The 12296-nt window shown below is 41.8% G+C and overlaps 1 pseudogene; it reads right to left on the reverse strand.

Moving 5' to 3' along the window:
* Window positions 1-1698: 1698 nt before the first annotated feature.
* On the reverse strand, window positions 1699-2502 carry LOC130878454 (olfactory receptor 1D2-like; annotated as a pseudogene).
* Between the last annotated feature and the right edge of the window lie 9794 nt (window positions 2503-12296).

Raw genomic sequence — 12296 nt, forward strand, 5'->3', positions numbered from 1 at the left:
CCCGCGTGTCTCATCTCTCCTTCCCGACCCCCCCCCCCGCATAAAAAATAATAACACCCTCTGTGTGCTGTGATTACCGTTAATGAATAGAGAAACTGCTTTGGACCTATAGCAGGCAAAGCTAGGCTGAATGCTGGGAGAAAGGAGGCAGAGTCAGAGAGACGCCATGGAGCCACCAGACATAGACGGTGGCCAGAAGAACAAGAGCTTCTCCTCCAACACAAATCATTGATCATATCATTTTTGTTTTCAGACATAGTTTAACTTTTTCTCTTGTATATCTGGGGTAGTAAGTTTAGTCATCACTGATAGATCATGTCAGAACAGAGCTATCTCTGACAATCATTTCCCCTCAATTGTAGTCATCATTGATTAACAGAGTTGTCTTTTAGAATCATTTTTTCTCACCAACCCCATAGCTGAATTTTTAAGAATCTAGAGTCATATGACAGCCTATTCTCAGGCTGCCAGCTTTTGCAGCTTCAAAAATGCTAGACAGAAAAAAACCATCTAAGCCAGCTCAGGCAGAATGCCATGCCCTGAGCAGTGTATTATTATTTTAAACAGACAGAGATACTCACCTTTAAATCAACATGGCAAACATTGCATTTCAATGGATAAGTTAGATTCACTTACGTGCAATTTTACCCATTGATCACAGTTGGCTATAAACTCCACATTCATGCTTGCTTCCCAGTTAGAAGGTATTAAGAGACACTCAGCCAGTCCCAGTAAAATGTGTTGGTGAATAGCAGAGTAACTACAACATCAACTGAACCTTGCTTTCTTCAGTCTTAAACCCTGCTGGCTCTGTTCACTCATCTCTAAAGGATTTCTTCCAAATCACCATAGCCCAGCATCCAGCCTTCTAATCAGTCACTAATTGCTACTTGTTTATTTGATGTATTTGAGACATGAGAGATGTCTCTATGTCATTACTGCATATATCTGGATAAGGCTGAGAATGTGCTCCTATGGCCAGGCACATTGTAAAATTCAACCCTGCAATATTCTAGTATTGACATTAGCGTGATCTTATGTATTTCCAAAGCTGGTGAGATGCAGTGAGGTATTTACATGTTTTTCCATCACCACATAGGTTCATTCGGAGCCAGAGATGAGTCCAAACACCCCTGAATAACCCATAGGATGATGCTTTGAACATGTTGAAGGATATACGCAGTCCATTTTTGTGGGCCCATATTTCAATTTAGCACAGTAGCCATTAGCCCAGTCTGAGCTAGTCACATAGCTCTGCAGACAAGCTGTCTCTTCCTTAACAAAAACCAGGATGTGGTGCTCCTAGTTTCTTTTGTTAAAATGTAGAGTACCTGAAAAGAGATGTTGACCAAAGCTGATGACTTAATGGTTTAGAGGTTTGGTGCTTCCCTTCCTTTGTAATTTGGAGGATGTCTTATAGAGATGCTAATTCATGGCCTACCTGACTGCTAGATGCCTATGTGACCTAAGCCCAGGCACCTGGTTGCCTAGGAGACAGCCTAATGTGTTTTCCCCCACTCAATTCAGAGGGGCATATAAGATGTTCCGAGAATAAAGAGTGATTCTGGCCTTTTCCAAGATGACCTTGTAAGCTGTGTCAGTTTTATTCCTCGCGACTCCATTTCAGCCGGGTTAGGGAATCTATGTTGGACCCACATAGGCTCCGACACACTTTATTCCCCTTTTCCAAAACAACCCTCATGTTAACCTCTGAATCGGCTTCCTTAGAAGTCTTCCCAGAGCCCCATGCATGTCCTTGTTCCTCAGGCTGTAGATGAAAGGGTTCATCATGGGGGTCACCACTGCGTACATCACCGTGGCCACTGAGTCTTTCATGGAATAGGTGTGTAGGGGCTGCAGATAAACCATACAAAGTGTCCCATAGAAGAGGGCCACCACAGCCAGATGGGATGCACAGGTGAAAAGGCTTTGTACTTGCTAGAGGCTGAGGGAATTCTGAGGATAGCTCCAACAATCCAGATATAAGATAGGATCATGAATCCAAACGGAGCAAGGAAGATGAAGCAGCCTGTGACAATCAGCACCATGTGATTGATGCGGGTGTCAGAGCATGCAAGCCTGAGCAGGACGTACATTTCACAGAAGATGTAGTGGATTTTCCGAGACCCACAGAAGGTTACTTTGGTCATGAGGATGGTGTGGATGAGGCCGTAGAGGATAGATAGGGCCCAGCACAAGAGGAGGAGCAAGATACAGAGCTTAGGGCTCATGGCAGTAGTATAATGGAGGGGACGGCAGCGTCTTGGGGATTGTGTTGGTGACAAAGAAGAGGTCAGTGAAGGAGAGGTTGGCCAGGAAGAAATACATGGGAGTGTGCAGGTGCGAGTCAGAGCCAATGGCCAGGATGACGAGCACATTCCCCAACACTGTGACCAGGTACGTGGACAGGAAAGTCCCAAGCAGGATGCGCTGATGCTCGGGAACCTCTGAGAGTCCCAGGAGCAGGAACTCAGAGTCTCCGCTCTGGTTGCTTCCATCCATTTCCCAACGTTCTGCAATGTGAGCGCCAAGGAAGATTACCAAGTGCTCTTTAGCAGATGGAGAATGAGCACAAACAAAACCAGCTGCTTCCTTAGTATTAAAGGGGTCTTAGAGCTAGGTGTGATGGCACTTGCCCAGAATCTCAGCTACTCAGAGGATAATTACTTGAGCCTAAAAGGCTAAAGGCCCTTTTAACAACATAACAAGGCCTTGTCAACCCCGTCCCTAAAAATAATCTCAGACCCAGGTTGAATTCAGTGCTTTGTGTGTGCTTGGATAGAGCTTCTTCAGGCATGAGTTCCATCCCCAATTGTATAACGACCCCCCACACACACACACACACAATGCAGAAAAGTGTACTGAAAGAGAAAATCATACCAAAATTTCCCCAAGCAAATACAACCTCCTGGAACATTTACTGTTCTTATTTTCATTTTGTATCCAATTATTCTTATTCAGTTAATATGATGGATAAACATTCCTTAAGTTACTATTATAACTTATTGCTATTTTTTAAATAGCAAGTGACTTAATTTTTATACCTCAAGCCTTTCTTCCTTCTTTCTTTCCTTCATTTCTTTATTTTTATTTATTTAATTTTTTGGAAGCAGGATCTCAGTTTATAACTCTGACTGGCCTGAGACTCATTCTACATACAGGCAGAGATATGCCTGCCTCTGCCTCTTAAGTGCTGGGATTGAAGATGTGGACCACCATGCCTGCCTCTTTATTCTTAAAAATTATTTCCATCAGGCAATATTTCTCCTTTATTGATTTTGCTGATATCCAATGTTTTTGCTTCTAAAAATTATGTCTTCTCTCATTTTAGACCAAATTTATCTCATTCTTTCTGTATTTACTTACTTTGTGGCATTGGGGTTTGAGCCTAACTCCTCATTCACGTATGCTAGGAAAATGCTCTATGCTGAGATGTATCCCAAGCCTCTTTTCTTTGTTGTGTACAATTCATACTGTAATTCTAATACCTTATAATTAGCATATAATTTCGGTGAGTCTAATCTCCCTACTGTACAGAATTCACAGCAAATGTTGATCTTTCCTTGGAATAAAAAGATTAAACTACTCACAGGAACAGACTCAACAGTTTAAAACAAAAATATTCTAAGGAATCAGGTTAATGCTTCTTTAATGCAAAAAGCTTTCTTCGCAGAAAAAAGAAAAGTTGAACTACAAATGAATAAGAGCTGTGGCAGGGATGTGGTGTATCTGCCAAAGGGCAGCTCCACTGTCAAGGAATCCAGTCTCTATGTGAACATAGGACCATTAAAATTGGAAATAGATGGGTGTGTGCAGTTGATTTCTGACATGGTGATGTGGAGAGTCCATGAACACTCTTCAGGGAGACTGGTGAAAAGTGTAAATTAAGAATGGAAAGACCCTCGAATGATCCTAAGCAGCTATTTCAGTAGACAGATGAGGAATAAGGAAGAAGATGAGGGTGGGTGTTAAGAGCAGGACTTCCCCTCTACCACCCTAGCCTTGGAAGACAGTCCACTGGAGTTACAGCAGCCTGGGACACACTGTTCCCTCTTTCATGGCTACAGTGTGTGTGTGTGTGTGTGTGTGTGTGTGTGTGTGTGTGTGTGTGCACGCTCGCACGTGCGTTTCTTCCCTCCCGTTCAGTTACCTCCTACTGGAGTTAAGCCTCAGTCTTTTGCAGTAGAAGAGAGGCAGCTGCCTTCTGTTCTGTTTCCTGTGGAATAGAGGCTCTGTCTCAGTGTGGAGTGCTGAGGATTGAGGGGTCATTCCTCTTTAACTAGGCTTGAGCTTCTGGTATTGCAGAAGGAAGATAAACTAACAGAGCCCAAGATTGTTGTCTCCATACTCTAAATGCCCTGTCCTGAGAGGAGGGTCTATAAGAGAGAAGACTGCTTCTTTCACAGCCAGTTCTAGTGTTTTACATAGGAGATTTTTTGCCAAAAACAGACAGCTGTTAATTCTTTCCCAAAGGAACTGGCTTCACATGCAATAGAGCATGGTGACCTTGAAGCACTGTGCTGTTAAGAACAGTGGAGTTTGTGGTGAAAGGCAGGTGCAGGGAGGTTCATAGAATCAGAATGATGCAATCTAGACGGAAGGAATCTAGAGTGCAGAAAGACCACAGAACTCTACCACAGTCAGGACAGGATCATCTATGGCAGCAAACATCCTTTCAAAGATTCAGATTGGACTGGTTTGTTTTTCAGCATCTCAGAGGGTTCTTAAAACAATTGTCAGTTGCAATGAGTGGAAATTGGTGACATGTGTGGTCAGAGAAGGAGAACAAAGCCCTTCTGGTGTCACTAGTGGCAGTTCATATAACTTTGGACGTTAAACAAGTAAGTAAATAACAATAAGTATCCCAGAAGAGGAGACTGGAACCTTAAATTTCTACAATAAGTTACTTTTAATGTCAATATTCTAACAGAAATTATGAGGTGGGAAAAGAAGCAGGCTAGTGGAAGGAACACTTGCCTAGTATGTGGGTCGCTCTGGGTCTGATCTCCAGCCTGCCAGAACAAAGCAGTATGCTGCAGCCTTGGCACTGAGGAGGCAGACACAGTAGGATCCTTGCTATTTGAGGCCTGTCTGGTTGACATAGCAAGTTTTAGATCAACCAGGCCTACATAGAAAGATCATTTCTCAAAAACCAAACCAACAAAACCAAAACATCTCCCTCCTAAACAAAAGCCAAAAATCAGAAAGAGAAACAGTCAACAAGACAAAATTAATAAAACAAAATACAAAAAATCCAAATGAATTAGTTCTTTTGGTTTTTAATCCCAGCACTCAGGAGACAGAGAGTGTGTTTGAGTCCAGTCAGTTCTACATACCAAGTTGTAGACAGAATTACACAGTGGGACCCTACTTCAAACAACAAACTAACAAACAAGAAAGCAGACAAAAATGAAAGCCAAGATCAAACAATGTCTAGAAGTATTAGTTCTGGGTTTTGTTTTGTTAATTTTGTTTTGTTGACCCCTGTACTTTGAGAAACACCACTCAGAGTCTACAAGAGTTTTAGACCCTGGTGTGGGTGTGGTTAGATGGTCTCAGAGATTTAAGCCCCTCTATTCTGTGCTTGGCTGTGTATGGAAAGAATGTAGGGTGAGCTAAATAAGAAGTCTAGGCTTGCAGAAAGAAACAGACTTTGGCACATCCTCTGTTCTCCCTAGCAGTGTGATGGTGAGTGGGGAACACATGGTTCTGAGCTTCCTTCTCTCACCTGTGCAGCCCTCCTTGTGGATGGAGAATTGCAGGCAGGGCAGGTGATAGAACTTTGAAGTGAGGGATTTGTGAGGGAGAAGATGGTGATAAGAAAGAGAGAGAGAGAGAAAGAGAGAGAGAGAGAGAGAGAGAGAGAGAGAGAGAGAGAGAGAGAGAGAGGCTATTTAGATCTTACCCACTGCTCTGTGTGACTCTGGTCTGCTGCCTTCACTTTTCTCATATATAGGATAAAAATTCAGCCCATTTAAGAAAAAAAAAACAGGACTTTGTGATTTGTCGTATTGGTTATAACTGGTGAGTAGGGGCTTGTTCCTTGGGTCTTCAGTCCTACAAATCAGAAGGCAGAATTTAAGGCTCTTTGTGCTGTGGTTGCTCCAGGGAATCCAAGAACTGATGCTTGAATCTGATTCATGAAGAGGCTGAAAAGGGTTATTTATTAGTTTTGGAGAGGCCTTGGGGAGACAGACCCAAGATAACTTGAGATAAACACGGATAATTAATTGCTCCAATGTTAATATCTGGCAGCAAAGGAATTAGGAAATGAATCTCGTTAACAGGAAGTGAAACAAATAATTATTACACGGAAACCTTCAAGTTTCCCTAGGAGTAAAGCTAAGTCAGAAATAAATGGCTCACAAGTTCTGAAATTTCTTGAGCCCTTAGAGGTTTAGAAAATCTCAAACACTAGTGACTTCAAGTACTAAGTTAAGGCAGTTTTTAAAAATCAAGAGCAAGACTGTAGCTCAGTGGTAGAATGCTCACCCAGCATGCATGGAGCCCTCAGTTTATTCTAAACAATTTGAAAAACTTGTTGAGTCTTCACTAGATATGGTGGTGCATGCTTCTCATCTCAGCTCTGATGAAGCAGGAGGATCGTGTACAAGGCTTGTGAACGTCACATGTTAGTATCTTGTGTTATTTCAGTTGCTCCTGAGGCTTCCCTGACCAAGTACTTGGAGAGAAATGCCCTATGTCTGGTATTGAGATTTTGGCTTGAGAACCCATGTGCTCTGGAAACAATGCCTGCCTACATAGAGTATCTCTGTTCACATTCAGGTTTTAAAAAGAAATTATGCCTTAGTGACAGTGTCCTTTGCTTTACAGAAGCTACTCAGTTTCAGGAGGTCCCATTTATTCAATGTTGTCCTTAATGTCTGTGCTGCTGGGGATAAACGAAGGTTTTGATCTCCTGTACCCATATGTTGTAGAGTACTTCCCACTTTTTCTTCTATCAGGTTCAGTGTGTTCAGACTAATATTGATGTCTTTAATCCATTTGGACTTGAGTTTTGTGCATGGTGATAGATATGGGTCTATTTTCATTCTTCTACACGTTGACAACCAGTTCTGCCAGCACCATTTGTTGAAGATGCTCTCTTTTTTCCATTGAATACTTTTAGCTCCTTTATCAAAAATTAGGTGTTCATATGTTTGTGGGTTAAAATCAGGGTCTTCTACTCGGTTCCATTGATCGACTTCTCTGTTTTTATGCCAATACCAAGCTGTTTTCAATACTGAAGCTCTGTAATAGAGTTTGAAGTCAGAAATGGTAATGCCTCCAGATGATCCTTTATTATATAAGATTGTTTTGGCTATCCTGGGTTTTTTGTTTCTCCATATAAAGTTGATTATTGTCCTCTCAAGATCTGTGAAGAATTTTTATGGGATTTTAATGGGGATTGCATTGAATCTATAAATTGCCCTTGGTAGAATTGCCATTTTTATAGCCATAAATAAAGGACATTGAGCATATAATTTGTGATCCTAGAGAAGCTAAATAAGAAAGTGAACCCAAAGAAAATCGTATAGTCAGCCGCCTGGATAGGGGAAGTAGACAAGATTGCAGGGCAAAAACTGGGAACTTGCGGGTGAGGTGGCATGGGGCAAAGGGGAAATGGGATGAGAAACGTGAGAAGGGGAGGATGGGAGGAGCTTGGGGGATTGGGATGGTTGGGATATAGGAAGGGTGGATACAGGAGCAGCGAAGTATATATCCTAACTAAGGGAGCCATCTTAGGGTTGGCAAGAGACTTGACTCTAGAGGGGTTCGCAGGTGTCCAGGGAGATGTCCCCAGCTGGTACCTTGGGCAACTGAGGAGAGGGAACCTGAAATGACCCTATCCTATACTGATGAATATCTTACATATCACCTTAGAACCTTCATCTGGCGATGGATCGAGGTAGAGACAGAGACTCAATTTGGAGCAACGGTCTGAGCTCTTAAGGTCCAAATGAGGAGCAGAAGGAGGGAGAACATGAGCAAGGAAATCAGGACCACGAGGGGTGCACCCACCCACTGTGACAGTGGAACTGATTTATTGGGAGCCCACCAAGGCCAGCTCGTCTGGGACTGAATAAGCATGGGTTGAAACTGGACTCTCTGAGCATGGCGGACAGTGAAGGCTGATGAGAAGCCAAGGACAATGGCACTAGGTTTCGATCCTAATACATGAACTGGCTTTGTGGGAGCTTAGCCTGTTTAGATGCTCACCTTCCTGGACGTAGATAGAAGACTTTCGTCTTCCCGCAGGGCAGGGAATTTGGACTGCTCTTCAGTATCGAGAGGGAGGGGGAATGGTGTGGGGGGTGGAGAAGAGGAGTGGGGATAGGAGGAGGGGACTGGGGGGAGGGGGCAATATTTGGGAGGAGGGGAGGGAAATGGGAAATGGGGAGCAGGTGGAAATTTTAATTAAAAAAGAATAAAAATAAAAAAAAAGAAATTATGCTTTATAATTAACTTTCAAACTAGTGGGTTTAATAAGGGATTTTCACAATGCTGTGTTTTGGGTGTATGAAAACAATCTCTTACTCCTTCGTCTTCTCCACTCTTAATCCTTTCACTCCCAGGATTCCCCATTCTTCTTCTACATACCTGTGCTCTACTATCATCTCTAATTAAAAATTTTTGAGTACTTTCTCTATTGGAAGTAACATTCTTTATCTCTTCTGTTACTTTTGGTTTGTTTTTTTTCAGATATTAGAATTATGAATCATGATAAATACTTGGTTTTGGTTCCATTTGCTTGAGACATATTCCCCCACAATTTACCTTAAGGTTGTACCTATCTTTGACAGTGAACTCTATTTCTTATAGACAAAAGCCATATGGATCTATCTGTATGGATTTTGGTGACAACATGGGTCATGGAGATCAACCCAGACCCCAGCTACAGTAGGACCACAGACACAGACATGGCCCTCAGTGGCAGCAGACCTGAGCATCACCATGATCCCAGGTGGTTGTGAAGACTCCTCATATCCACCTGTTTTTCATTGACATCATGTCTCTAGTTCTGTAGGGTAAAAGGGTCAGTCAAAGAAATACACCCTGGCCCTAAAACCAGAGCCAGCCAAAACCCCTGAAACCTGCTCTGCTGCCATTAAAAATTTCCAGTATAGTATTTTTGGCTTTATATTTGGAAAAAAATTTTTGCTGAACAGTGAAAAATGTCTACATTCATATACAACATGCTTAAGCTGGAGATTTGGGGACTGTCATGGTTTGAATAAAAATGGCCCCTATATGTTCATGTGTTTAAATATTTAGTTCCTAGTTGGTGAAAATTCTTGGAAAGGATTAGGTGAAACCTTGCTAGAGGAGGTATGCCACTAGGGCAGGCTTTGAGGTTTCAAAAGCACACACCATGTCCAGTTATCTCTGTCTTTCCCTGCTCCATTCTTGTCGATCAGATATAAGTTCTCAGCTACTACTCCAAACCATGCCCCCTCCCTCTCGATACTGAAGAGCAGTACAAATTCCCTGCCCTGCGGGAAGATCCTAATTAAATGCTTTTTTATGTATAAGTTGCTTTGACCAAGGTGTTTTGTCATGGTACTAGAAAAGCAACTAAGACAGAGGCCAAGAATCTAACATTAATATGGAGAAGTCAGCTTCCTACAGGTTATATTTCTTCATAATGAGAGCAGATGGCAGATATAATAGAATGGTGAGGTTATCTCAAAAGTTGAAGCTGAAAGTATGATTTAGCATTATTTACTAGGCTATTAAGCATGGATCATAGGTTGCTATTACTGATAAAAAGATGTCTTGAGCTCTTCTCTGGAACGTTATTCTTCCTACATAAGCATCAATTGTCATCACAAATATCAAAACTACTAACGGGAGCCAAAGCTGCTATGCAAGCTGCCAATGGAGAAAGGCAGAATGGCAATGGCAAGATATACCCAAGAGTACAATAGTGCCATTTAAATCTTGGAGGGAACCAACAACTGTATAATTGTACTGAAGACCCACTTAACAGGAGGGAAATAGTGCCTAGTACTATGAACCTAGCCAACTACTCATAGCTGGTGAGGTCATGAACTCTAGAGGAGACTCTCCTACTGACCAGTTCCTAAATCAATAGAATTCCCAACTGCATTCTAAATTCTTATTCTTATATCCACAAATACCTTTAGCTTTTACCCCACCCCCATCAGAAAAGCAAACAGAAATCATCACAAAAACCCACAGCTGATTGAAATTCAGAGAACAAGTAAATTTAGGGTGCGAATCTCCAAGTAATACATCTACAATGCAACTCTTATATCTGAGGCTCAGGGAAGAGGATCAGAAAGAGCTACAGGACCAGGCTGTCTGCTGTGAGGAAGTGTCCTCTGTAGATGACAGGGAGTTACACCAATGAAATCTTAACAATATGGCTACCTAAACAAGACCTAAATGATGACAATACCAGCAGTTGACATCCCAACATGGCTGAGGGAAATCTCACAAAGGCCTAAATCTAGACAAAGAGCTACAGGCTAAGAGAGGGAGAAAATCAGTCTCCCACGGTGATAATCCCCTAATTGATTATCCAGTACTAGTGATCAGCCCTAAAATACACACTTATATAAGCAACACTAAATGGGATCAGTAAGTTGTATTTATATATACAGATAATAATAATAATAATTTAAAAAGAGGTCATGAATTTGAGATGGAATGGGAGGCCCCAAGGGGAGTTTAAGGATGGGGAAGTTGTATTGGGAGTAATATGAAAATAGTACTTATGTGTAAAATTCTAAAAAAAAAAGATGTTAAATAAGATAAAAGAAAAGTTATCGCTTGGTATAGGAGGTCCTTCTGTCTATGTGTTGCTTTTATTGGTTAATGAATAAAGAAACTGCTTTGGCCTATAGCAAGGCAGAACTTAGCTAGGTGGGGAAAACTTAACTGAATGCTGTGAGAAAGAAGGCGGAGTCAGTAAGAAGCCGTGTAACCCCTCCAGAAGCAGATGCCAGAACTTTACAAAGAAAGCCATAGCCTCATGACGATACACAGATTAATATAGATGAATTAATTTAAGATATGAGTTAGCCACAAATACGCTTAAGCTATTGGCCAAACAGCATTGCAAATAATATGGTTGCTGTGTCATTATTTTGGGGCTGAGCAGCTGGGAAAAAATAAGTGACCTCATATAACAAACTCTGCATGTAAAAACAGATCTAAGAGTACACTTTGTAGGCAATGGGTCCTTTAAAAGGAGATAGAGAAGGTGCCCCATAGCATAGCTGTTGAGACTATGTTTCCTAGAATGATACAAATGCATATTTAAAGCCCTAGTCCTCAGATTCATGTGTGGCTATAAGAAAATTACTGAATCAATTTGAAATTCAACTTATTAATCTGTAAAATGTGAGGGAGAGATACAGGTACATGACAGAATTATTAGAAGGACTGATTACAATTTAATCAACCCATGTACAGTTCTTCATATACAAATATAGCACACATGTAATAAATATTATCCATTGTTTTTAAGTTAGTAAAAGTATTAGCCATTCCCTATAAGGAACTCTGTATAGATTGCTGGCTTTTATTCTCACAGAAAACATAAGAAAGGAAATTATTTCACAGATAAGCAAGTTGAGGCCCAAGAGAAAGAAGCAGTTGCTAAGGAATGGAGGAAAAGTCTCTATCCCACTACCTCTGGGGTTTCAGCAGCTCATCAGTTGTTGAGAGGGTTAAAGAGATTGAAGGTTGTTTTGCACAGCTGCTGCAATTCCCTCTTCCATCATCTGTATCACTAAGGCTCCCAGCCTCGAAGGGCCTGGCCTGAAACCCACACTAGGGAACAACTTTGCCTCCCCCCACTTCCTGTTTTTCCCAGTATAGTGCTTCAAAGGCCTCTCCCAGGATCATTACAGGAATCCCAAGACACAGTCCCTCTGGCCCTCACTAACAAGGTTCTAGGTGGGAACACATTTTATCCTTGAGGATTTAGTTTGGTTGCCATTGGGTGTCTTCTGGTTCTCCTCCTTTCTTGGGTTTTTGCCTTGACCCGCAGACCCAAAGAAGATTCTCTCCTCAATCACAAGATTGAAGATAGCCCTGCTCAGTTCCTGTTTGTAGCAAGTATGAAGTAAGCTGTTTTCTTAGCCTATAAGACCCCATTGAGTCCTAGTTCCTCCTCTAATTCCCTGAGTGACTTTGGGACAGCAGACAGCTCTTATGCCCATCTGCTAAACTGAGCTTTTGTCCTAATTCTTCTGTGTGCTGCAGACAATATGAGGTGAGAACAAAGACAGGAAAAATTCTGGGTCCCCAGTGTGATGTAACAC

This window comes from Chionomys nivalis, chromosome 7, assembly GCF_950005125.1.
Source record: "Chionomys nivalis chromosome 7, mChiNiv1.1, whole genome shotgun sequence".
NCBI classification, from domain to species: domain Eukaryota; kingdom Metazoa; phylum Chordata; class Mammalia; order Rodentia; family Cricetidae; genus Chionomys; species Chionomys nivalis.